This window comes from Notechis scutatus, chromosome 1 (genome assembly GCF_049901735.1).
Source record: "Notechis scutatus isolate UNSWTSFEM ecotype Mainland chromosome 1, rNotScu1.2, whole genome shotgun sequence".
NCBI lineage: Eukaryota > Metazoa > Chordata > Lepidosauria > Squamata > Elapidae > Notechis > Notechis scutatus.
Window position 1 is genome coordinate 29,047,877 of NC_142009.1, and position 19,992 is coordinate 29,067,868.

At 43.1% G+C, this 19,992-nt stretch overlaps 1 protein-coding gene across 10 annotated transcripts in view; it reads right to left on the bottom strand.

Annotated features, from left to right (window-relative positions):
- ZNF395 (zinc finger protein 395) overlaps window positions 1–19,992 on the bottom strand; it is an 83,303-nt gene that overhangs the window by 27,577 nt on the left and 35,734 nt on the right. For 2 of the 10 annotated variants that reach the window (XM_087960073.1, XM_087960058.1), the window contains exon 1: window positions 18,214–18,355. The exons of 1 other annotated variant lie outside the window; for it this stretch is intronic. The gene's annotated coding sequence lies outside the window, so the exon portion shown is untranslated. 7 more of the 10 variants (XM_087960077.1, XM_087960064.1, XM_087960085.1 and 4 more) reach the window with 7 other exon arrangements.

The following is a 19,992-nucleotide window of genomic DNA, read 5'->3' on the forward strand; positions in this document are numbered from 1 at the left end:
TGCAAAATGGGAAGGATCATATATATTTGGTGAGGCCAGGATGTTTGGATTTTTCTTTAGATTTGGGGGTATTGGGGGCATTCATGGAAAGCCTCGTTAGTATGTAAACTCTTTTTTTTTTTTTTTTGCATTTCCGTCACCGGAATGGCTAAAACCACATCTCTTGATGTTCAACAACAGCAGCCACAGCAGGTGCGTGGAGCTACACAGTAAAGGGCTTGGAGACCACAGTTTGCCAGTTTGGCTTCACACTTCTCAAGCACAACACTGAAGGCATCCTAAGGAAGCAGAGCCTTTATAAGGAAATCCAGACTCACAAGTACTCCACACATATACATTTTTATTTTATGGTTCCTAGAGGCCAACTTCAGGCAGCAGAAGCTCTGAGAAAATGCAGGCAAAGCCTGAAGTACCTGAGGGGCCCAGAAAAAGTGGCCACAACATTCCTGCAAAATGTAGCTTTGTACTTCAAATGAATATACCAGCCAACATTCGCCTAAGATAGTCCAAATGAATGTGGGGCTATACATCCTTCACAGCACTGAGGCCAGGCGTTTTCAGTAGGTCTGCAGTTTGCTTTGGAAAAGTCTGCAGCCCTATCACTATATAACCAAACAGGAGTCCTCAGCCATGTCAGACTGAGGAAACTATTTGGCCTGGAATCAAGCAAGGAATAGATATTACCCCGAGAAAGTTCTGCTCTCTAATTGCATCCACACATGGGTTCAAGCCAGGAATGTATTTTCAGTTAAAACAGGTTTTGTTTGCAGTTAAAGTAGTGAGGAGGAAGAGAAGAAAGTTCCCTTGTGTAGACCATGCAGCACTGAGCTTTTGCAATGAAAGAATCGAGAAAGAAAGAGATTTCTGTGTTTTGCATCAATTAGGGAGTGCTTTGTGTCAAAAGACAGTTTAGGAACAGAGTAGACAAGCAAAACCAATACCCACGCATGTCCCATGGGACAGTACTGACAGGAAGCTCTAGCCCCAAAGCTCAGGAATGGCTTTTTCAGAACTCAGCAAGCCACTGCTGTGTAAACAGAAAGTTGCACTCAGAATTCAGCCTGTTGAAAAAGAAAAGTTTATGTACAACCCACCATTAGTCACAGATAATCTATAGCAGAAGAGCAAATGTGAGGTTCCTGGGCTGTGCGTGGCCCCTAAAAACTCTGGGAAAGGATTCCAGAGATCTGCTTTAATCTAATTAAGATGACAGAAGATGGAAATTATTAAGTACCTAGCAGGAGTCATCCTATTAACCAGGTTTAATTGTAAGGAGATGTAAAGGAACTCAAATTCAGTTTTATTCTCCCTCTTCCCATTTCTTTTTGAACTGATCTTCCTCAAAAGGGAAAACATGGGACCTTAGCCTGGAAAAAAGCTTTGGGGGTCCCGATTATAAGACGTCTGGAATTCATCTGAATCCAGAACTCACTCTTGGAAATTACAACAAGGCAATGACTTCAGGACAGGTGTGAAATGCCTGGCTCACACACATCACAATGATTCCCTAAAAATCTGAGCTTAAAGGAGTGATAACATTGTAGTTTGTTCTTAATGTGCATGTGCAATTTCCAAGCTGGCCTGAACCACAGCATTTAATCAAGCCGAGAAAGAAGAGACAAAGAGCAATATGCAGACAGCAAGGCAGGTAGATTTTCAGCTAGATAGTCTGTCTTCTTTTAAATTCTTCCCCACTCTGACAGCACTTTGGCAAACTGAAATTCCAAGAATTATTTCTGTCAAACTAGCATGTTACATTATATTTTAGATATTAATAACCTGAGAAAATCCAAGTTGTAACCACCAGATCATTGCCCCAAGGCAGCCTACAAATTAAACAAAAATGGTACAGTACAAAAATCATGCAAGCAAGGATCAATGACAGAGACCTTCCCCCCGCCCCCCACAAGTTTCCTATTCTGGCCCATTAACATTATACTTTGGCATGCTCTAAGAGAGAGAGATTAGAGAGAGAGGGAGAGAGAGGAGAGGGGGGGGGGGGGAGGAGGGAGGGAGGGAGGGAGGAGAGGTTGCTTGTGATTCTGGGGTCATCAGGTTCTGTACCCAGTAAGCCAGCTGCTCCCTCCTGAGTTTAACTGAAATCTGAGCTCTATGTTTTAATTGGTATATACAGGCTTCATTCAGACCATCTCACTTAACTCTCTTTCGTATTTGGACTAGAACTGCCTTTTCCCGAATTGGACCCTCAGATATTCTGAGATTAAAACTCCAGGAATTTGTAGTCAGCTGGTTGGAACACATCTGAAAGGGCTAACTGAGGGAATTCAGCATAGGGTTTTAATGACAATCTGGATATGACGTACAGGTAGCCTTTGATTTATCACTGTCCATTACAGTCATAAGTCATAATGGGCAGAAAAGCGGGTAACCTATGTTGAACAACCTAATTTTATGGCCTTTTTTGCAGTGGTCATTAAGTGAGTCACCATGGTTGTTAAATGAATCCATGCTTGTTAAGCAAACCATTTGCTCACTATGGGATGTTTTTGAAAAGAAAGAAAAAAAGTGCTTGGTTTTAGCAAAAATGTCATAAATTACAGTCATATGAATAGGGGGCAGCTACCGGACCTTCAGAAATGAGTTGTAATACTTTTTGAAGAGTTATTATAGCTATGAACAGTCACTAAGCAACCAGTCGTAAATCGAGAATTACCTGTACTAGTTTTTCTAATTGAGAGAGCAAGCTGCCCTACAAAAGGCAGGTTGGTTAACGCAACAAAAAGGAACATTGCAAATTATTCAGCTGAAAGTATCTATTAGATATATATATAGAATACTTTATTGGCCAAGTGTGATTGGACACACAAGGAATTTGTCTTTTGTGCATATGTTCTCAGTGTACATAAAGGAAAAAATACATTCATCAAGAATCATAAGATACAACACTTAGTGATAGTCATAGGTTACTAATAAACAATCAAATCATACTAGGAAACAAACAAAACAATATAAATTGTAAAGATACAAGCAATACAAGCAACACAGTTATAGTCATAAGTGAGGAGAGATAGGTACTAGGAAGTGTTATTATAATGTAGTAGTAGAGGAATAATTGTAATACAGTCTTAGTAAATAAGTTGACAGTGTTGTGGGAATTAGTTGTTTAGCAGAGTGATGGCATTCGGGAGGAAAACTGTCCTTGTGACTAGTTGTTCTGGTGTGCAGTGCCCTATAGCGTCATTTTGAGGGTAGAAGTTGAAACAATTTATGCCCAGGATGTGAGGGGTCTGTAGATATTTTCATAGCCCTCTTTTTGACTAGTGCAGTTTACAGGTCCTCAACGGAAGGCAGGTTGGTAGCAATTGTTTTTTCTGCAGTTCTAATTATCCATTGAATTCTGTATCTGTCTTATTTGGTTACAGAGCCAAACCAGACCATTATCGAGGTGCAGATGATAGGCTCAATAATTCCTCTGTAGAATTGAATCAGCAGCTCTTTGGGCAGTTTCAGCTTTCTGAGTTGGAGCAGAAACAACATTCTTTGTTGTGCTTTTTTTGATGACATTTTTTATATTAGATGTCCATTTTAAGTCTTGAGATATGATAGAACCTAGAAACTTGAAGGTCTCTACTGTTGATACTGTGTTGTCTAGTATTGTAAGAGGTGGTTGTATAGGAGGGTTTCTCCTAAAATCTACGGCCATTTCTACAGTTTTGAGTGTATTTAGTTCAAGATTGTTCCGGTTGCACCACAAGGCTAGTTGTTCAACCTCCCGTCTGTATGCAGATTCACTGTTGTCTCGAATGAGACCAATCACTGTTGTATCATCTGCAAACTTGCAATCTGCAAACTAGCTCTGAGTAAGTTCTATTTATTGATTTCATCTGTGCAATGAGGTTGCTTCAATTCTGCCTGGTAGATGTACTGCCTTCATTATAGTATTGCTCTGACAAGTTAAGAACCGGGTGAAATCACAGGCTTGAATGCTTTAGAAGTAGTTACAACAACTATACCTTTAAAGGCTGCTTATCATAATACAATAGTTGTTAGCCTCTGACTGAGATTCATATCCTTGTGATTTAGCAAGATGGTTTGGAATAATAGTTATATTTTTATCTTCTTCAGAACTAGAAAAACAAGTTAGAATTTCTCTCCTGGATATACTACCTATTTACATGTGGGGAAGGGAGTAAAAAAATTTCTTTAAAAAGCCTCTTTAAGGATTTGACATTTGAGGAGTTGTAGTCATGTTCATCTCCTTGTTTTGATGCTTGAGTAGGCTCTCCTGAACAGTAAATGGAAAAAAATGGGAAGCAGGTTAAGAAAAAAGGGGGCTTGGCCAAGCTTTCTTCTTGGTTCCTGTTCCATTCCTCACTTCCAGATTCAACCCTCTCAGCACACAACGTATTTTTTTTCTGGCAAACCTACCTGCAAGATATGGATCACTGGATGGGGAAATGGATAAGATTAGCTATTCCATACCAGGAAGGCCTCAACCCACTCTGTTCCATACATAGTTACAGCAAGGCTGATCCCACAAGATAGGATGGTTGCCATCTAATTCTTCTGAAACCAAGTTCGGCGAACTTCAACATCCCAAATTAATGATACCAATTTACACTCCTCTACAAAATTATATTAGCTAGCAATGCAGGCTGAGATCTAAAACATCTGGAGAGCATCCTTTAACAGTACAGATTACCTAAAACTATGAATCTTATTTTTAAGTAAATTTTCAAAATTGGGTCACATTTTTAATCTATTTTTCCCCTTTAACTACACTGTAATCCTTTGCATTGGGGTGGAGTCAGGGTGACTAAATGGAGCTGAGAGCTTATTGGCTGGATGCCCTTCCTGACACCTACATGAAGTTCGCAGCAGCAATTACTCACTGCGCCCAGAAAGAGAAATATCTGCCACTACCTAGGATCGAACTCACAGCCTCCTAATTGTGAAGTGAGAGTTCCACTTCTACACCACCATGTCACCCACAATTTTTAATCTAATAGTTCCTTCCAAATTAAAATCCCAAACTGCAAAATCTACATCATTCTTCTAGAAATGTAAAATCAAAAAACTGACATTTAAGAGCTTTCCAGAAGTTGTAAATAAATGCTTTCTTTTCTTTTTAAATCATCTTATCCAATGGATACATTTCTGGGTAACTGCCTAAAGAAACAGGGGTAGTTTTGAAAACCAAATATCTGTATTTAAGTATTTAAAAGGTTTATATCAATGTATATTATTTTACCCCCATTTCGTGTTTTGGCAATGGGGGTCATCTAAGTTGTGTACAACATCAGAATCGCTCACTTGCAGCTGAGAAATTTTTCTATTATCTGCTAAATTTGAGGAAACATCAAGGTGTTGGCATAAATGTAAAGTGAGCTTTATGGTCAGTTTCAAAAAACAGTGAAAAATAAAGAAAAAATATAAAAAGTACTAGCCCATCCATGTGTACCACCTCTCCACCCACTTTGCATACCTTCAAACCACCAAAACTAACCCCTCAGTCAACCAAAACCTGACCTATCTCCGGATCACAGCAGTTTTAAGGATGAAAAACTTTGAAGGAAGCTATATTCGACTTCAATATAAAATATTACTATAGTATGCATCAGTCGTAATAAACAAAAATCTTGAAGAACGATATGCAACTTTTTTAGGCCAAGGGCCATATTTCATCTTTGAGAAACATGATAGAAACAGCACTCCAAAACTAAGATAGGGCTAGGACAAACATTTAACTTTGATTTAATTTGATTTGCCTTTCAAATGAACCACATTTAAAGTGATTACTCCCCTTATATTTCACAATTTTCCTTTTGGTTACATTACACAAAGTTCTCAGGGTTATCTGAAGTTTCAGGTCAAGAACAGGTAGACTGCAACTTATGACCACAATTGAGCCCAACATTTCTGATGTTAAGTGAGACATTTGGTTAAGTGAATTTTGCCCCATTTTCTGACCTTTCTTGCCTCAGTCATTAAGTGAAGATGGTAAATTAGTAACCCAGTTAAGTGAATTTGGCTTCCCTCTTCCCTCACTTGTCAGAAGGCTGCAAAAGGTGATCACATGACCTTGGAATACAGCAATGGTCATAAAAATGAATCAACTGTCAAGCACCTGAATTTTGGTCACATGATTATAGGGATGCTGCAAAGATCATAACTGTCAAAAACAGTCCTAAATCACTTTTCTCAGTGCTACTTTAACTTGAACAGTCACTAAATGAACTGTTGTAGGTCGAGGACTACCTGTATCCTTATGTGGTCTTTTAAGAGAATGGATTTCACTTTAATATAAAGCAGCTAAATCTGGTATAGCACATCAATAAGAGGAACAATTGAATAATGTAAAGGTAGATCATATAGATAGATAGATAGATAGATAGATAGATAGATAGATAGATAGATAGATAGATAGATAGATAGATAGATCGATCTTTGGTTATTCGGGTTTTCTCCCGCGTAAGATTGGAAGTATCTAGGCAACGTTTCAATGAAGTCTCATTCATCATCTTCAGGCTTGTGTCTTCAGCTCTGTGCTTCTCAGAGTGATGTGAGCTTGCAGCTGCTTCTTCCTTTTAACTGCTACTGGGGGTGTGACTTGATTGGGTGGGGGCTTGGCTGTGTTCTGATTGGGTGGGGGTGTGTTCTCATTGGTTGGGGGTTTGGCTGTGTTCTGATTGGTTGGGGGGTTGGCCGTGTTCTGATTGGCTGGAGGTGTGTTCTGTTCAGGTGGGGGCTTGGTTGTGCTCAGGTTAGTCTTAGTTGCTGGGGGATTTGAGCTGGTGAGCTGTGATCTTGCTGTTTGGCTTCGAGTTCGTGGTCATGCTGCATCTTCATGGTGGATTTTGGTTGGGGTTTCTTTTTGGATTAGGTGGGTATCTAAAGAAGATTACCCACCTAATCCAAAAAGAAACCCCAACCAAAATCCAAGACAGAGAACAAGAGAACAGCAAAGCCCTCCTCCCATATATAAAAGGCACTACAGACAAAATCAGCAAGATCCTCCAAAAACACAACATTAAAACAGCATTCTGCACAAACAGAAAAATATCCACCATCCTAAGAAACCCTAAAGACAAAATTGTGTTAGAAAACCAAGGAGTATACGAAATCCCTTGCACCGCCTGCCCCACCACATACATTGGACAAACTAACAGAAGAATAAGTGCACACATTGAAGAACATAAGAACTCAATCAAAAAAGAAGAACCGACCTCTTCCCTGGTCCAACACCTCAAAGCCACAGGACATGAGATTGACTTTAAAAATACTAGAACTATCGCCAAAACCGAACACTTCAACAACAGAATAATCAGAGAAGCCATAGAGATAGAAAAACGCCCACACAGCATGAACAAAAGAGATGACACCTCCCGCCTACCAGCCATTTGGAAACCCGCCCTCATGAGCAGACGAGTACCTAACATGAAGAATGACACCAGACCCACACCCACGAGGGCCACACAAGATGCCACCACCACACTTCCACGTAAACACAGACCAAGACTCCCAACCAATCAGGATGAAGAAAAAACCATTCTGGCACAGCAGTAGGCTAGCCCCAAATTTAAAACTGAAACGGCTGTGAAAGTCTGACTCACAGACGAACATAATACAGAAGCCTGATGATGGCAGATGAGATTCTATCCAAATTTATCTGGATATAAGCCCTAGTATATATATAAATAATTCTATTTCTAAACCTCCCAGCTTTCCCAGAAATGGGCTCTGTAACGCAGGTCCTAATCATGGAACCCAGATGGTAGAAATGGAGAGAGGGGAAATGAGGCTGAAAGCAACCACCCAATAAATCATTCGCTGAGATTGGTTGATGTATTTTTGCAGCTGAACAGCAATGCGGCAGCCTCTAAAGCAGGGGTGTCAAACTCAAGGCCCGTGGGCCAAATCGGGCCTGTGGGGTGTTTAGATCTGGCCCGCGGAGCCACCCTGGAAACAGTGAGGGACTGGCCCGCAGTGCCTCAGCCAGCGAAAATGGAGCTTGGGAAGGCCACTCCATTTTCGCTGGCTGATGGTTACAGGAGGCCGTCACAACCAGAAATAGAGCTTGGGAGCCCGTTTTTGCGGCAAAGCACTCGGGCCACCACAGGCGCTCCCAAACATGAGTGACATCAAGCTGGCCACGCCTCCCCCACCCACCCCCCAAAGTCAAACACAACCCTGATGCAGCCCTCAATGAAATTGAGTTTGACACCCCTGCTAGAAAGCAAACTTGTGCAGCGAAGTTGCAAGACCATCCTATCCAAATTTATCTGGATATAAGCCCTGGTATATATTCCTTAGGACTTTCTGCCACCTCAGCCTCTTAGTTATATTTGTACAGATTACAAGCACAGTTCAACACACAATTACGATAAGGATTGATAGAAGCTTAACCCTCCCAACAAACGAAGTCATTCTCTCTGGCTTTTAAAGGGCAACAGTTCCCACTGCCTCAGCTTTGTGTTGGGGAGAAGCAGGCAGCACCCAAGGGTTAAAAGTGAGATTCTCCAAGAAGGAAAAAGCAGGTATTAAGAGCCGTTTTTAGAAGGAAAGTCTAAAACCTGCAAATTTAAATCAGATACCCTCAGGATATTCCCGCAAGGAGAAGTCTGTTAAGGAGGAGTGGCAGTCTTGCCTGGAACAGGTGTGAATGAGTCTATAATGGAGAGCTGGAGAAGGCACAATCAGAAGAGAAAGAGGAAAGTATACATACCCTCTCCTTGTGAAGGCTCTGGTGGCATTATTCTTCACACTTATAATATCTCCCCAGCAACAATTTATCTGTCATTGTTCAGGCACATTTATACAATGGTTTGGCAGGAGCCCCTTATACAAGGGACCTTTTATTTCCCACGTTCAAGTGACAAAATTGATGACATGGTAGGAGGGCTTTGTTCCCACCTCCCCTTGCTGAGTGAACCAGATTTCAAAACTATTCCAAGAGAAGAAAACTTTACAATGTCACACTGAACCCAACACAACCTGCTTCAACCGCAAGAGGGTAAAACCTGCAGGAACTGGGTGCTAGAGCTGATCCTTTTCACACAAAAGCAATAGATCAGCATCTCCAGTTCAGGCTGGCAAAGAGCAGCCACAAACCATAAAGCCTCACTGCATAATACAGACAAAGCTAAAATAGATTCACCAGCCTTTTGCTTTTCCCATCACATCCAGGTGCAGAGATAACTTTGAACAAAACATTGAGGCTGAGTTCACTAGGGTTACTGCATCTGGGCTGCAGAAACCCAGAAAACCAGTAGAGGGCAGCAAAGAATGGCATTTTTCTTCATCTTTTTGCTATCATCTTGCAGTTGCCCAGATTTTCAAAGTCCAGACTTGATAGCTATGGAGTTCACACAATATGGTATATCCAAATTAAGAAAAAAACAGATTACTATATTTTAAAAAAATACTATTTAGCTGTGCTAATAATGAGATTACATAGCTCATACAATATGATTAAAATAACAACTGGCTTTCTGCAATATAGTGACCCACAACCTGCAGTATCATGGAATGGATAAACCAGTTAGCAAGTTCTATCAGCAAGTCTACTGCTCAAATTCTGCAGCTCGCTCGATCTCAAACGAATGCAGATCACACACACATACCAACATGCATGCACACCTGGTAGTTCATTAATGCAAAGGACAAATTTCATCCCCAAAATCAAGACAGGTAGTCTGGGGGTGGGCAGGAAAGAGTTAGAAATTTTTTTCTGTGTAGACTCTGCTAGTCCTCTTAAAAAAAGGAACTGCCAAAATCTTCTAGGACAGCCCGGGGAGTACCAATTGGCAGAAAGGGGGTGCTGTTTCCAATCAGATTCACAAATGTTATGGGCAGCATCTGGCTAGTCCGAGGATGAGCAGCGTGTTGCACTGGGACCACATGGAAATTTCATAATTCATTGCAAGCATACAGGTCAGACCTCTGGAAAGAGCAACCCATCCAATGTTATTGCCTGACAAACAAAAAGGCAAAAGAGAAAGGAGAGGAGGCGAGACACTGATGCCAAAGAGAGAGGGAAAAATGGGGGTGTCGAAAACCTACTTCTGGGTCTGGCCCTGCCCATTGCTTGCTTAAGTCCCAATCCACATTGCTGCATAATTTCTTGTAGATCACTGCCAAAGGAATTCACTCTTAACAATAACAACAGTAACAATAATGGCTGCCAAACTACACCCTTGTCTCTCAGATTTAATGCCAGATATCAAAATCAAAATACCATTAGGAGGGGCACAGTGGCTACATATGCAAGAGATGTATGCACAACAGAAACTGTTCTTGCAACTTTCTCTGAGCTGCATCATATTTTAATTCCCTCTTATAGAAATGATCTCGCTGTGTACTGACAACTAACAGATCAAAGAGAAAGCTTGCCTTTTTTCTGACAGACTGAACATCACACCAGCAGGAGTTATTCCTGGAAGCAAACTACCGTATACCAATCTTTTCCCCCCAGAATGCCTTATAAATGCTGGGAAATGGCCTTGAGGGATTTTTCTTGAAAAGATCGCCATAAGGTTGGAAGTGGACAGACTGAAAAGACGAGAAGATTCTCCAACTGGGAAAATGTCCCTGGTTGAATTTGAAAGTGTTTTCTGCTTCAACACACATGGCGGTACCAAGCTAACATTAGCTGCCCACAAAAAGTGCTAAGTAGAATCAAACCTTCTTGATACTGGGATAGGAGGCCACCAGGAAATCCCAAGGCTATGGCTAGACAGAGAAGTGGAAAAAACATCAGAAAAGTAGGCAGTAGCAAAGCACTACCATAAGATTGCCAAGAAAATGGCAAGGAGCTCCCAGAAGTTAAAGTCAATTCAAAAATGGCTTTACATTTGCTTCAACCTACTCATCTCAAGAGGTTCCTCCAGCCTTTGGTATATAGCTTTGCAAGGTATACCTATAAGTGAGGGTTTTGGCCTTCAAAAATGTTCTTCCATTAGCACTTTACATCACCCAATGTTCAAAGTGGGAAGCCAGTTTAAGCTAGTGGTCATCAGGCTAGAAAACGGGGGGGTTGTGAGTTCCAGTCCTGCCTTAGGCCGTAAACCAGATGAGCAACTTTGACCAGTCACTCATTTTCAGTCCTAGGAAGCAGGAAAGGGCAAACAAACCCTTTTTGAAATCTTGCCAAGAAAACTGCAGGGATTTGTCCAGGCAGTGGCCAAGATTGACTTGAAGGTACACACACACACACAGAAAATGTTCAAAGTTGGTTCCCCCCCCCCCACCTGAGAATCTGGGACCCTGCCATTTGAAATGCACAAAAAGACTTTTCCTGTCTGTAAAGTTTCTGGTCCATAAATAATTTGCTAACTCCATTATATAGCTTGCTTAGGGCAATCTTGGTGACTCCGAAGAAATAAGAAGCCATTTTGGGGGGAGGGGGAAGGAACTTCTGTGTGGCCTCCCAAAAAAGATCTCTGATCACTGGCTAATCACAAACTTAGTCACCAACACGTATACCAAGAGATATCAGGAGAAAATGGCAGGAGACCAGAAATCACCACACCACTGCATAGTGAAAAGTAATCAAGTACATGCTACCAGCCACCAAACAGGTGTTAGTTAACTCACAGGGCAAACCTTCTACAATATGTTGAAGAAGTTCAGGATTACATCTCCCAGATTGCACAGCCAAGGATTCTGGCATATTGTGAGGTAAATGGTGTGACTTGGAGAAGGCCATAAGCTTCTAAGCAGAAGATCTGAGATATGCTCCAAGTTGCAAGCATAAAGAAGGGGTGTGGCACAATTTGGGGGTGGGGAAAACACAATAAGTACCAGTTAGGTCCACAAGGGGAGTGAAAACCTGCACGGTAACAAAGTGGGATAGGAGAAAGGCCAATGGCATGCAGCTGCCTTCACTTGGGGCAATCTCTCCTTCCCATCTCATCCCACCCTGTTCTTTTTCAAGGCCAGAGCAGGGCCCAGACAAGCTCGCTCATGCCGAAGATTCCCCATTAAGAGATGCCGCTTCATCTTTCTCTTCCACCCCACATATAAAAGAGATTCAAAGAAAGCAGCATCTGCTGAAATGCAGCACACTGGCTATGTTCACAAAACATCCTTACCTGGGTTGCTGTATTAAACATTTCTTGCATGGTGACCTGAGCTGTAAATTAATCAAGCTGGCTGGATTCACACAACACGCAAATCCAACAAGTTCACCCCATATATTGTGCAAAGGCAAACACTTCCACTTGGCCTTCCGTTGACCAAGTGCGAGTTATGACACAGCTAGCAGAGTTCCAAGATGATTGTTAGGCAGGAAATCTTTAGAATATGATCTTTTGGTTCTACTATTTGTCCAAACTAAGGTTCAATCTCCTAAAAAGTCCTCCTAAAATGTCCTCATGCAAATATCTAAATCTTTCCTAAAACCAAGACACAGGAATTCAGGTCTGGGGAACCAGAAAGCTGGCAAGCAAAGAGCTATTTATTTAATTGCTTACCGGAGCATTTTAAGTGCACATTACAACTCCACACCATTAGAAAGAAGAGAGAGCCCTGAGCTGCAATCTCAATGAGATTTACTTCTGAGCGAACACATTCAAACCTTGCACAGCATTGTGGAAGAGAGGGTGCATGACAAATGGGACCCAAGCTGTGGAAGGCACTGCCCAGAAGCCGAAGCCTTGCCTAGCTATGCAAAAGCTAACAGCTGCACAAGTATATTTATGTTGGGAGTCTGTGAGAAAGAAAAACGACAGTGAAGGGAGACAGCTGCAGAGACCTACAGGAAAAAAAAAAGTAGTTGCTTTGCGCTGGACTGCTCTGGTTTTCTCAACTGTTGTAGTATCTTCTCCCTTTAGCGGTTCTGGACAGAGAGAGTCAAGGGGTTACCAGCCACTCAATCCACAAGGGGAAAGGCTAAGCAGCGCCCCAAGTCTCGCCTTCCAGGACGTCCCGCTAGTGCAAAGTCGGAAAGCGCCCTGAAGTTTGACCGGCAAAACTCAACACCACTTTTCCGCGAGACGGGCAGCCATATCAAAATTGATTTTTTTTTTAAAGAGACTTAAAATGTAGAATCTGGGGCTGGACTGCGAGGCGTGGTCTTAATGCAAACGTGACATGGCCGCAAGAAGAGGGGGAGTGGCACTTTTCCTCCCGGGGCAGAGCCCCTCTGCGCCTAGAGTGGGCGTGCCACGGGCAACCCAGGAGCGGGGCGGGCGCAGCGGCTAAGAAGGCAGAAGGGGGGCGGTTTGGCTGGCTGTGGGGAAAGGGGCTAAAGCAGGACTCAGGATCCAGGAAGGAGGGCGGGACGACGAGGACCCTGCAGAGGAAGGGAGAAGCGGGTGTTGCCTTGGTCTGCCCCCCCCCCCAATCCTGACAAGACCGAAGGAAAAGCGCCCACTAAAGGGAGGCGTGGCAAACACGCGTTGATCAAAACACAGGGCAGCTCGCACAAGGAAGAGCTGGCTACCGGGACGAAGTAAATCGCGGAAAATTAGGAACAGGAGTAAATGGACTGCGGGTTTTTAATAAAGGCGCGTTGGAGAGGAGGTTAAGGAGAAAAAGCTAACCAAAGTCGACCTCCCTGTCCTCTCGCCTTGTCCAAAGGGGAGGAAATGCGAGGAGACTTCAGCAACCACGTCGGGGGGGTGGGGTGGGGGGAACCGCACAGCGAAAACCACTTGCCACGGTGCAAAAAGCAGGCATAAAACAGTCCGGTTCTGCAAAAGACAAGAGTAAATCTAAAGGGCAGGTAAAAGTGTTAAGAGCGGTTGTCCGCGACATTGGGTCAGGAAGCTGCGCGCAAGAGCTCACCCTTTTCCTGCTAGGAAGCAATTCCTAAACCGGGGTGGAGAAGAGGAATCAAGCGAGACCCACCAAGTTTGCTTCGAGTTTGCAGAGGAAGCGGGTAGAAGACGAACCGCCCGCAAACCGTGCGGCACCCGAGAATTGCACGGCCCGTGGCAGGTTGCGCGCGCACACACCCACTCCGCTTGCACTGGCAAGTCCCCGCTGCCTGGGCTTTTCGGGCCTCTTTCCAAGCGGCTGCAGCGCCCCCCCGATTCCCTCGCGCGCGCAAGGGGTGGGAGTGGGTGGGGGTGTGCGTGTGCGCCCTCCCCGCCGCCACCCGCGGCGCTTCTCCGCTTACCTCCAGACGCCGCTTGCCAGCTCCGCTCCCTCCTTCCTTTCCGAAGCTTGTTTTGAAATTCACCTTCCCCTTCCAGCTCCCTCCCTCCCTTTCTCTCCTCCCCTCCAGTCCCCTCCCCTCCTCTGTCCCCGGCACAAGCTGCCTCACGTACGCGGCTGCAAGCAGCCCCCGGCCTGGAGTCCCGGCTCGGAAGGGAGGTACTCGCTTTGCGGTGGCGGCGGCGGCGGCATAGCACCACGTCGAGGAAACGCGCAAAACCAGAACGCAACCAACGCGAGCCGCACTGAGGAGCAGGCTTTTTGGGGGGGGGCGGGCGGGGAGGGGGAGGAGGAGAAGCGCTTTGGCAATTCTACACACATCCGCCAACCCGCGTGGCCACAAAATAGCAGGCGCCAGCTGACTGGGCAGACAGCATCCACGGGGCAAGTGCCACCAGTCGGGTATGGAAACCTCGAGGCGTGTGGCGAACCGCCGCTGTAGACAAAATGCTAGCTCAGGTGAATTTCTGGTTCCTCGCACGCTCGAGGAAGGTTTTGTTACTACTGTAGCTTCGAGGATCGGGTGATACTGTACTGGGCACACGCTAAAAAGGACACTGGCGTCGGGCTTTTGCTTAACAACACTTTGGCAACTAGGAAGGCCAGAAGTCCCCTACGTATGTCAGATTTCAAGCCCCATCATTCCCAGCTGGTGGGGGTTTAGCTTAAAAAAATGCATTCGTTCAGAAAGACTTGATGGATATTTGACAGTTATGCTGCCTCCTATGCAAACGCCTTGCAAAGTAGCTTATAAAATATAAAATAATAGGTACAAATACAAACTATATTCATTTCAAAGGTGAGATCAAAGTAAAACAAAAGCAAAGGAGACCATTTCATGAACTATTGGTGCAGGATGAAAAGATACATTTCAACACCTAAAAATTAATATACCCAAATTCTGAAGATATAGGCATACAGAACAGAAATTAAAAAAACATGGAAGTGAACACAAAGTGTGTAGAGGGGGAGCAAAGCAGGTTGCAGAGACTAGCACTATCATACAAAGGGGACACACAGAAAGCTGTGTCACTTGTCCAATTAATTGACCAAAGTGTTGATAAATTAAATTACTAGCATATATAGAATTACTTCATTAAGCAAATAAAACCCACTTCTTAGCATTGATTTGGAGCCATGTTCACTGCAGAGGAAATCAGTTTTATTTTTAAAAAAAGTTTGCCATTTTTCACCACTGAATTTGCCACTACTGCAGTTATCCTTCTTAACACACATATTAACAAGTTGTTTGCCCCAGGGGTTTGCAATCATTTGTTTGAAGAGACACACCTACACTGCAAATAGAAGATGGAGTGTAGCTCAAGACTCAAGGAAGCAATGAAAGAGCCTAGAAAACTTTGAAGAAGAAAAAAGGTGCTGCCAAGCTAAAACGTGATACCTTTGACACCTTATATTTATCAGTTTAATGTTGGAGAGCTCCTTCCTTGGTCTTCTAAGAAACATCCCGTATTCTTAACTGCAGGGCAAAAACGGAGCCATTTTTCATTTGCATTTAAAAATAAGCTTATTTGAATTTTTTTAAAAAGACTGAACCGGATCAGGCAACCAGATAACCTTTTCAAGGGCTGTTTTGTATATCATAGTTGTGTTTATCAATTCAGTTTTACCAAGATAGACTTAAACTTAGGTTCCTTGAAATGGACATTTTAAAAAAAAGTTGGAACACTAACTTGGATTAACTAGTACAATTATTTGGGGGAAAGTAAGCACCAATATTGAAGACATGTTTTGCAGATACTAGCTTCCAGTTAAAGCAGCCTTGAAATCTTCCTTGAGATCCAAAAAAGTTGGAGAATTCTCACAATTCCACTCTTTCGGGCAGGTATAACATGGCTCACTGAAGTTAGAACTAATGCTCCTTTCCTGTGTCGTATGGTTTACTGAAAGTCCAGTTCTGTTGATTTTACCCTCCCAGTGCAGAAGAGCAACCAAATTTGAGTTGCCAAAGTGCAGCCATTTTGCCACTGAATTTCAAACAAAGTCTCAAAACACGGGTAAAACATACGGTAAATGGGCTATATATGAGCTGGTCTGTAGCATTTTACACTTATAAAATAGTTCTCACCATTAAGAAGTCTTAGTTTTTCCTAGATTGATGTAGCTGCTTTATGCCATCTGACAAACTATTACTATCAGCTTGGACCCTCAACTATTTTCCAGAGAAAAATCTTCTATAAATGTTACTGTCTGATTTTTCTTTCCACTGGAGATATTAAGATTTGAATGTGGTTCTAAATGCCAAAAAGGGTCTATGTCTAAACTAGGGGCCCTCCCATTTTTTTAAAGCATGTGCCAATTGTAAGTGAAAGTCTCTGACAGCTATATATTCTACCTAATGTTACGTGATACATTATTCAGACATTATCCAGCATGATCCACAAGAAGCAAGATATTTCACAAATACAAAAATGAGAACTGGGTGTATCTATTCAATTAAATTGAGGAGTGAAGGATAAACTATTGGAAAGCTGCAGTGAGCAGATCATAAAGTGAGTAGAGGCTTATCTGCAACTTTGGTGGAGCAGAAATTCTCTTTTTTTCCCAGCTGAGGAGGAAAGAATGGTTTGTCTTCCAAAGCATGCCAGGCCTATTTTAGAATTTTAGATTAACTGTCCTGTGGTGTTTTTTCCCCCACCACAAATGGTGTTGCTGGGTTTGGGGGACATTGTGCTGTTGAAATCCACAGATACAGACAGACACAGCTTTGACACCTGCAAAAAATGTGGTTTGGGGATTGAATGTGTTCTCGTTTGACTTGAAGTAACCCCTTTCCACCATCCATTTGCTATCTAAAGCAGTCTTTCCCAACCTGGAACCCTCCACATGTATTGGAATTGCAATTCCTAAATTTTTAGAAACTGGAAGCTCTTGGAATTCCAGTCCAACCTATCTGGAGGATTCGGAAAGGCTGCTATGAGGCTTTCTGTCTACACAGTTGAGGCTGTCAATAAATATAAATCAGTACAAATGCATATAAAGGAATTTCCCCCCAGATTTTATGGAAAAACTTCTGTAATTGCACACTATGATTCCTTTGAGGAGATGAGCTACAAAAGTGTTTTTAGTGAGTTAAAAGTCTCAAAGACCAAACATACCTGTTTGCAAAATAAAGGGAAAAAAGACATTTTCATTAGCCAATCTTGGTGAAACAAGGAGTTCACTTTCTACTTAAGACCACAGTAGAAGCAAAATATATGCAAGCATTAATGTACAAACATCCAGAAAAGTAATACACAAATGATTATGTAGCTGTAGTTTGCTTCCTCTGGGAAACAGCTAAAACTGCCTCTTGCCTACTGAATGTTAGGCTACACAACCATCTTCCTCTGCCAGCATGGCCAATACACACGCTGTCTGCAGAGGTTGGTGGTCGAATGCACCTGCAGCTGCGCCCTTAGAAAAGGCGGAGATTCTGCTTTTCTTCATGGGGAAAGAGCTTAATTTAGGCAAACAGTAATTGGAAGGGAAGGAGGACGGAGGAAAAGTGGTTGAATATGTCAGCCAGCTATAAAAATGCGCAAAAATATGAAGTAAACCCGGGAAGCTTTTTCTTAAAACATTAGAAGTCGAGAATGTGTATTGAGGCAGATCACGGAGATTGTCAAAACCAAAACTGCACTTTTTTACTTGAAGCCTAAGCAGTTTGGGGGGCTTCTCCGTCGTCAGACGAAGCAATGGCCGCTGGCTCCTAAGAGGAATCCAAAAGGACTGGATCATTTCCAGGCAGATGAAGTAACTACTGTAAATTTAATAATGGATCCTGCATGTGCAGAAGCAATATATCTGCCAATAGTCGCTTTGGCCGATTAAGCACAAAACCAGCGACAATAAGTCGCCGCCTTCCAGCCGCTTAAAAGCTCCCTCCGAGAGCCACTTTTGCACGCGTTGTTTGGAACTATATTGGACCTTTGCTCCGAGCCAGCCCCCATTTCGGTTGTCCTTTCGCAAGATCTACCACCTTTTTGCAGCGAACACCCAACGAGCTTGCCTGAATTTATTTACCAGTCCCGCCAGTGCACGGTGGACTTTGGCAGGGCCTGCGCAGCTCCGTCGCTGCACCCATCACCTCACCTTGCAGACGGCTCCTCCCGGGGCGGGCGGCAGGGGGAGCGGACGGGGAGGCCTGGCCGCCTCTCCCCCGCGCGCGCGACTCCACGTGCTCCCGACGCCAGGCTTTGCTTTTCGCCTCCTTCTTCCTCCTTGCCGGCCGGGTTAGAACAGCTCGGAAAGATCTGTTGTAAACAAGCTGCCCTCACGGTCCAACCCCTCGGCGCGCATTGGCTGCGCGGCTCTATTTAAATACACGCCCCCAGTCGGAGCCCTGCAAGAAATAAACAGCGAAGCCAAGCCGCTTCAGCTCTCCTGCTAGCGCCTCGCCGTCCTCCCCCGCTTTCACCCACTCCTTTTCGTCCAGCTCTGCTTTTTAAGCTCTTTTTCAACTCCTTGCTGCGATTGCGAAGCTCGGTAGAAGATAGCAGGGTTTTGTAAATTTTACCTTTCCAGCCCATAAGGGGATTCTTCTTGTCCTTGAGTGAGACAGATTATTATTAACGTTATTCGTCGCCTTCATGTAAAACCCAAAAAGTCCTCTTTGGAGGAAATGCTATTGTCGTGAAATAACCGTTCACAAAACTGACCTGTAGCAGCATTAGCGCATTATGGCTGTGGTGTAGCTCAACGACAAGGAAAGGATACAACAGCGAGCCTACCATTACTAAATGCATCCGTGGGCACCTGCTTTTGGCCTATCTTCCAGCAACCTTTCTTTCAGGACTGTAAAGATGGCTGAGATTCAAATAAAGATGCCCCATGGTAGCCTTTCCAACTTCGTAGATCATTCATCCCATCATCCTTAGGTACTACGAATGATCTACAAAGTTAAATGATTATGTAATACTAAGTACTGTTGTAGCCTCGGGCTTTACCAGCTAGAGTTTAGTACATAAGTTAACTACTAATCCTCATGTAAAACATAAACCCATAATATCTTTCTGATATTAATACAAGAAACTGACTGTAAGCTCAGCCAGAATCTAGTGTTGCTGTAAGCTGATTAATACACTGGCCTTAACCTTTGGTTCTGTCTTGGGATTGTGGTATAAATTCTTCAGGAATAATAAAGCAGAGTGATGGATTCTTTTAATACTGATCAATATTAGCACCAAATGCTATATAATATGTATGTTACATATTAAGGGTAGCAATGAGGCATGTTGCTGGCACATGAGTGCATTAGGCCCAGAGAACTGGTGGTATTAATTTACTCTGTATTTTTCAAAGACAGATCTCAAAGGCAGTCATATAAACAATAGAAATGACTCGTTCAAGTATTTGCTGGAGAGGTTCAATTAATATTACTAATTATTTATTGTGTTGGTAGCTACTTTTACCTCTGTGCCATTTCTCCTTAGGCTGATTTCAAATCTTGGAGGTTAAATATAGGAAGAAAAAAACTTAATAGGGGAGAGACAGAAGAGAATGGGTCAATCCAGAAAAGAGTTATAAGTCTGCTTCCATTCGTGGATACCTATTGGTGCTAACAAGCATTTCTTCCCAGGTCAGAAATTGGCTTCAATGAAGGGAATGCTCACTGCAGTGGAGCATGGAAGGAAAGGGTTAATTTACCCACTCACGCCAATGAGGGTGCTCCTTCCTAGAGAATGCTATTTATTAAAATTAGGAATACATGCTTAATTGGATGTGTAATATAGCGTTGATATGCGATCCCTATTCTGCTGAATTCAAACTCTAGTTAGTTCATTAGTGCTGAATGCATTCACAAGGCCAGGAATAGGACTATACTATACAAATACTGGATTGATGGACTCTTTCTCCAATTCCTCATGTGGC